Genomic DNA, 6,773 nt, shown 5'->3' with positions numbered 1-6,773 from the left:
TTTTTATAAATAAATACATTTATTTATTAGAAACAATTACATATAAAATCACCACCGCAATTGCCCGACATGTGACCCAGGTTCTTACAGAATAAAATACAATTCAAATGGTTTCCAATTTCGTCACAATATACCAAGACTGGTTTAGTTCTACCCTGCATTTTGGAATGGTCATCGATATCAGTTTGTTGTCCTACAAAAATTGGCAATAGGAAATAAACAACAATTTTAATTCAAATCTCTTTGGTAATTTAGCTAGTTACCAAGTATGGGCACGGCTTGATTTAAATGGGTGTGATGCGTCATTATGACAGCCAAGACAATTAGGAAGATTGCGACCATGTTAAGACGCGGACGCGGCTGCATCATCATCATTTTATTTTTAAGTTTATTTTGGTCAAATTTGGCAAATTAATATTATAATCACGTCTGAAGAAACAACGACTGGCGACTTTCAATTTCGTTCTTTTGATAGTTTCGAATAATGCACTGCACTCTGGAGTGAATGAATGGAGCTGTGTGGTGTTGTCACTTTGAGTAATCTTTCCAAACTGAATGAGGGACACAAAAAACGCGTTGTCTACAGAACAATTTACGATCTTGTTGCTGTGGTTGTCTTATTTCGAAATTGTTTGCTTGCGTTTTACTGCGTCTGCTGTGATCTGTGTTCAAACGAGCAGAATTTCGTGAGGGTTTTGGGTTTTAATTGAATTTCATTGGATGGACGGATGGATTGAACGGCTTGGGATTGATTGATAACGACGAAGCAAAACAAAAATGCCTAGAACAAAATAATTGTTTGTAAATATGAATATGAACGTTGTTCCCATATCATCATGTCTCTACGAAAGCGGAGCTTATGTACATTTATTTACATATGTACGTACTTATGTATGCGATGCACCCTGATTACGGAAATGTAATAGAATTGAACTTGAACTTACGCAAGAGTAAACAAATATCTTTTTGATTCATTCTTAGAATAGCCCAGCAAACCAAATGTCGGATGTCCGACACGTCTGAACAAATTCGGAAGCACCCTTCGAAAAAAATCACCAATTTTTCTATTCGATTATAGTAAGCAATTTTTCCCATTTCGTTCAGAATTCGGAGCAAAATGCCGGGAATAAACGACTACGATAATCGGGCTTTATCTCAGAAACGAGTAGGAATTTTGCTTTGCATTCTTGTAGCCCTAAAGAACTTAACCTTTAAATTGGGAGATGTATTTTATTCTTAGAAAGAAATAAAGAATATATTCAACTATATGTCTGTTCCAGAACCTGCAAGAATCTACGAATTTTTACTACGATAACAAAATTTTGTTAATGAACATACCAAATAATTAAAAACTTAAAATTACATTTTTCGACAGCCATGACATATATTAAATAAAAATACAGATATCATTTAAAATCTGCAGGGTGCCAACTAGTTCATTTATCATTCTTAGTGGTCGTACACTGTACACATATGGATTTACTGCAGTCCATGCACATTTGTTTACTGGATTGGAAACAGATATGTGTAATCTATAGCATATCTTTGAGTCTATTATGGGTGGGGCTATTGAGTCCTTGCCCACGATCCTAGTAATGATTTCATAAATATCATAGAAATACCTGAAATTGGGCGGACAAGTTCTTTGAACCTTAAATTCCAAATTACTGCAAATTCGGAAATGGGGTGGTACCGTTATATGCCAAGCCTGCACTTATATCCAAAACTTTTAGTGGAGAAGTGTTCTGTGTTCTGCCTACTAAGAACTTCAATTACCAAATTACAGATATTTCGGTCCGAAAATATATCTAACAACGTCAAAATATCTCAAATCGGGCAGAACATTTTTATAGAGGCTATACCAAAACGTGGACCTATGTCCACAATTTTTGATAGATACGTTTTTCGGCCACTAGAAAGACTGAATGTCTAATGATAACTAAGGCCCGTTCTTACATCTTGTCTTTAAAGTCCATTTTTGTTATACCTTTAAGAAAAGTAAGGAATAAAGTTCGTATTACAAGGGATTTGTTATTACATCTTCCATTTAAACTAAATGTTATATTTTGTAAAAATATGGCAATATCAAGCAAAAAATCTGTATAACTCAAGTTTTCTCAAATCTGATTGGTTGATTTGAATTTGCTGACAATTTTTTCTTGCTTTTGGTGCAGCATACTCTCGGGCGCAGTTTAAATTTTAAAAGGTACACAAAGTTCCTTTTAATTTATCTGACACTTATTCTTAAAGCAAACATGTAAGAATAAAAAATGGGTTAACTGACCGATACCGGCCAATATTTAACTACAGAAAGGATGTAATAATTGGCCTTAGGGCCATTATTACATGTGTTCTTTTACTATCTGATGGATTTGAAAATGCAAAATAAACTAATTTGGAGGTTAATGACAAGAAGCTCCTCCTTGAAATTCAGTAATCACTTTTAACTTTAAGTTAACCGGAACGGATCTGTTCGGTATATATATATAGATATATATATATATATATATATATATATATATATATATATATATATATATATATATATTAAAAGGTCATTGATTAAAGGCCGCGGAATGGCCCAATTGAAAAATTATTACGCCGAATTTCACAGCTTTTCCAAGCAACGGTCCTGACTGGTTTTAACACGACAAAGCCCAGATCTTTCCCCTGCCGGAGATAACAATTTTGGCGCGATGCGGTGCTTGACGCCACAATCTTCTTATTCAACTTCTTGGAGAGTGAAACTGGGTGGTTGTGACCGACGAAAGGTTATCACCTTTTTCTGTTGCGAACCAACATAGTGCACTGAAAACCCACAGTGTATCGCCGGACTGAGTGACACATATTTGGTCGTGATCTCCTATCAAAATAATTTTGAGATCCCCTATCACAGGGGTGTTAAGCGACCACGTGCCCCTCAGTGTTTTCAGGCTTGCGGTCAGGGTACCGACTGTATTATAACGAAGCCTCTTTGATACTTGGGTGCCTCAATGAGTAGAAGGATTAGTTGTCAAGCCCCAGTCATGGTAGTGGAGGGATGGCATCGTCCTCAATTCCCCAAGTCAAAATTTTTTTCTATGGATGATACTAAAAACGATATAACAAAATCGTCCTGTTAAAGATCACCACGGACGATGCTGCACCCGCACCTAGTACAATAGACACAAACACACACCGACGTGTTAATGGGAGCACTAATCCGGATGAGCAGGGAGTAACTATCTCAAGGGATGGAATGTCGGTCGGCAGACCGATTCTTCCCAGGCAGGACGCCTTGGCGGATGAGGCTATAGGCGAAGAGATGGGTCATTCTCTCACATCCCCTTCCATCAAGAGCAGTAAGGCACAGGAAAGAAAAGACAGACACGGCTACAAAGGAACAGTGAACTACTACTCTAGATTTGTAGATAAATCTCCAGGAGAGGTATCCCAGGCGGGAGATAATGTTGAAGCTTCGCTTTTTAAGGCGTATTGAAAGAAAATAACCTCACATTGAGAAGCTTCCGTTGCTGTCGAGCGGATTCCATGACCTGACCTGGAGGTAGTCGCCAGTCCAAAAAATGCGTTGACCCCTCCGGAAAAACGGTGGCCTCGGGTGATAGTCCTGCTGGATGTCGGGTGGCTAGTAAGAGTGACGGTACATCAACCTCAAAAATGGCTAGTGGTCAGAAGATAACCTCTTCACAACAGACGTGTGTAAAGAGAGTGAGGTCTTCTGAGGATGCACAGCCAGGTGCCAAGAGGATGCTGGAGCACCAGTCGATCAGTCAACCGTCGTCGTTCGCGAAGGTGGCTGCTCGCCAACCGATTAAGGGAGCTCAACCAGGGGGGGGGGGCCTGCTGCAAAGGCAGCCTGAGCCAAAAAAGCCACCCGGATTAACTTCTGGTGGCAATCATTGATTGATCTGATCCTGAAGGATCAATGACGATCACTGATTGCTGCCGGAGGGTTTCCTGAGGAGGTTGATAACCTCTGATGATATGGACGAAAGAAAGACCGGCTTTGTCAGGGCAACCGTATACAGAGGTGTCAAGCTTATCAACTGCAGTGTCAAGCTTATCAACATCACCCAAAACAGTGAATGGCTCTGATGTTCTGTGGGACGGTTGCAGGCTGGCTGCGATTTCCGTTACTGAAATTCCATCAAGAACTACCGCGACGACGTGGGTGCACCTCCTGATTCGAATGTGGAATGTCCAGACTCTTCTCAGAATAGGTGCAGTTTGCGCACTGGCGAATGTATGTACTTGTTAAGCTGATATTGTCGCATTACAGGAAGTGCGATGGAATCGGGTAGACATACAGACCATAAACGATTACCCATGATCTAGGTGTGGGATTTACCGTAAATCGGAAACTTCAAAACCTGGGGCTCAATTCTGTTTCTATGAAAATGTGAAATGAAAAATTTTATAAAGGAAATAAACATTGAATAACAAATAAGGCAAAGTAAATACTACAACTGTTAAATAAAGGAGCGTTTTCCTGGGCTAGCATAAATTTGATAAATAGATTAAACAATCTACTTACATATGTATATGCTGAGGGTTCTTCCCAGTGTAAAACACAAAACCACCAAAAATGCGAAAGTCCGAAAAACGATGAACAAATTAAATGCGCATAGCTTCAACTATTTTTTCAAGTGATTTATTGTTACAAAAAAAGGGCAGTTACAATGTAAATTCTTAATAAGCTAAAAGAGGAGTAGAAGAATAAATAACAACAAACATATAGATCGATGTCGCTAATTGAATGTTTTCCCCCACAATGTGGATTGAGTGGAATGCATATGCTGCTTTTACCATAGACTAATAAAGTATAGACAAAGAAATCCTCTCACCTAAATTCTCTCACTGAGTGTGAATTGAGTCAGTTGGATATGTACTCAATTTTTAAAATGGCAATAACTATAAATTTTTACATTATTTATTCTGGTAAAAGACAATGTGTGGGTAATCTTGACCGCATATACATCCTCATATAAAATTATTCAATAAAATATTGCAATTTAACCCAAAACATTGTGCAATTAAGTGAAAACGCTGCGCAGTTTCCGTGAGGGCGACACCTACAAAAAACAAACACATTACAATATCTCTGTCTATACATTTATTAGAATATGCTTTTGCTTCTAGTACTATGTTTACATTTACGAAATCTACTCGATTTCATCTGTCAATTTCTTTGTGTATACGTCAAATGAAAACTCATCTGAAATCGATTGGATTTCATTTGACGTTTGAGCAATGGGATTGACAGTTGAAATCGAGTGGATTTCGTAAATGTAAACATATGGTATGTTCCTTTACTTTTGAAAATGGTAAAACCGGCAAAAGTAGCCAAAGTTGTAAACTGCTCCCATATGAATCCCAGCAAAAAGTTTGCCTCCAAAGAGGCAGTTAAATGATATGTACAAGTGATCTGGAAGTGCATCAAATTATGCATTTTCACTCATGATTTTTACAAGAGCGTGACTACGGAAAGAGGCACTCCATTGCACTGCATTTTAACTGACCCTTTGGCACTGCATTTTAACTGACCCTCTGGCACTGCATTTTAACTGACCCTTTGGCACTGCATTTTAACTAACCCTTTGGGGTAGAATAGGAGGCAGTCCAAAGCACGTGTTTAGATACAGGCATTCTGCGGAAATTGTGCAAGCCATTACAAAATATGCCAGAACAAATAAAATGCATTATTTGTGTAAAACAAAAATATTAAGAACTTTATTACATTAACACAAATTATGAAAATTCTCCATTGAATTCAATTCATTGAATTCAATCGCAACATGGATTGCATCCAAATGCAGTTAAAATGTGAGGACTGGAGTGCCTTTTTCACGACTCCGTTTGAACTGCATCAAAACATGCCGTGACAGAACTAGTCCACATTGCACTGCTTCCAATTAATTGTTTGGTGTCTGAAGTAAAGGAACGCTTTTCGAGTAAAAAGTGGAAAAATTTGAAGATTCTTGCACGTAAAGGAACAGAGCTATAGTATAAAGCTGAAAACACATACAACGTTTGGGTAAAATTTTGTGTCGTTTTGGCCGTTTTTACACTGTTGGGCATGATGCCGAAAAATTCAAATTCATTTGAAATATATGCCGGCAAACACATCAACGCCGGACTTGGGTGGTGGCGTCGCCCTGTTGTTGTTGTTTTTTTGTCAACGCCCAACGCAAAACTTTACTCAAACGTTGTATGTGTTTTCAGCTTAAATCGCATCAGAAAGACAGCAAAGCAATGCAATTCCCTTTCGGTCGATTTACTATGCTTATGTCGTCGCAAGCAGAGAAACAATGGAGTGAGCAAAACGCTTGAGGCGTCAAGTGAGAGGTGAAGTGTTTTTCAGAACATACCCAATAAAATGTCATACGGAATTTGACACTAACATTACAGCTCAGTTCAATCAGCTGGATATTGCTGTTACCTTATATTGTATTACCCCAATGACTGCTCCCATATGAAGTGTATGGTGTCTGAAGTAAAGGAACGCTTTTCGAGTAAAAAGTGGTAAAACGTGAACTATCTTGCACCTAAAGGAACAGAGCTTTAATCAATACTTTCTGTTATAGACAGTGATGCCTGATAAATTTGGTCGAAAATCGTCAATTTTCGGGTGCCAAAATCGTCAAAACTGTATTTCAAAATTACAATTATTTTACAGGTAGAGGCAAGTGTTGTACAACAAACGTAACAACAACCACATAGAAATTTGTTTTTGTAAGTAATACTAGTGTCACTGGTATTTGTAAACAAAACAT

The 6,773-nt window shown here is 38.1% G+C and overlaps 1 long non-coding RNA gene across 2 annotated transcripts; it reads right to left on the bottom strand.

Moving 5' to 3' along the window:
- Window positions 1–959, bottom strand: LOC141405619 (uncharacterized). Of its 2 annotated transcripts, none has more exons than XR_012413242.1 (3): window positions 945–959; window positions 264–781; window positions 1–193 (listed from the first exon to the last, which is right to left on the bottom strand). It is a non-coding gene; the product is annotated as an uncharacterized lncRNA (long non-coding RNA). The 2 variants fall into 2 exon arrangements; XR_012413241.1 differs by lacking the exon at window positions 945–959 and adding an exon at window positions 888–902.
- Window positions 960–6,773: the final 5,814 nt, after the last annotated feature.

This window comes from Musca autumnalis, unplaced genomic scaffold (genome assembly GCF_047663935.1).
Source record: "Musca autumnalis isolate F117 unplaced genomic scaffold, ASM4766393v1 scaffold_5, whole genome shotgun sequence".
NCBI lineage: Eukaryota > Metazoa > Arthropoda > Insecta > Diptera > Muscidae > Musca > Musca autumnalis.
This window is presented reverse-complemented; position numbering and strand designations above follow the sequence as displayed.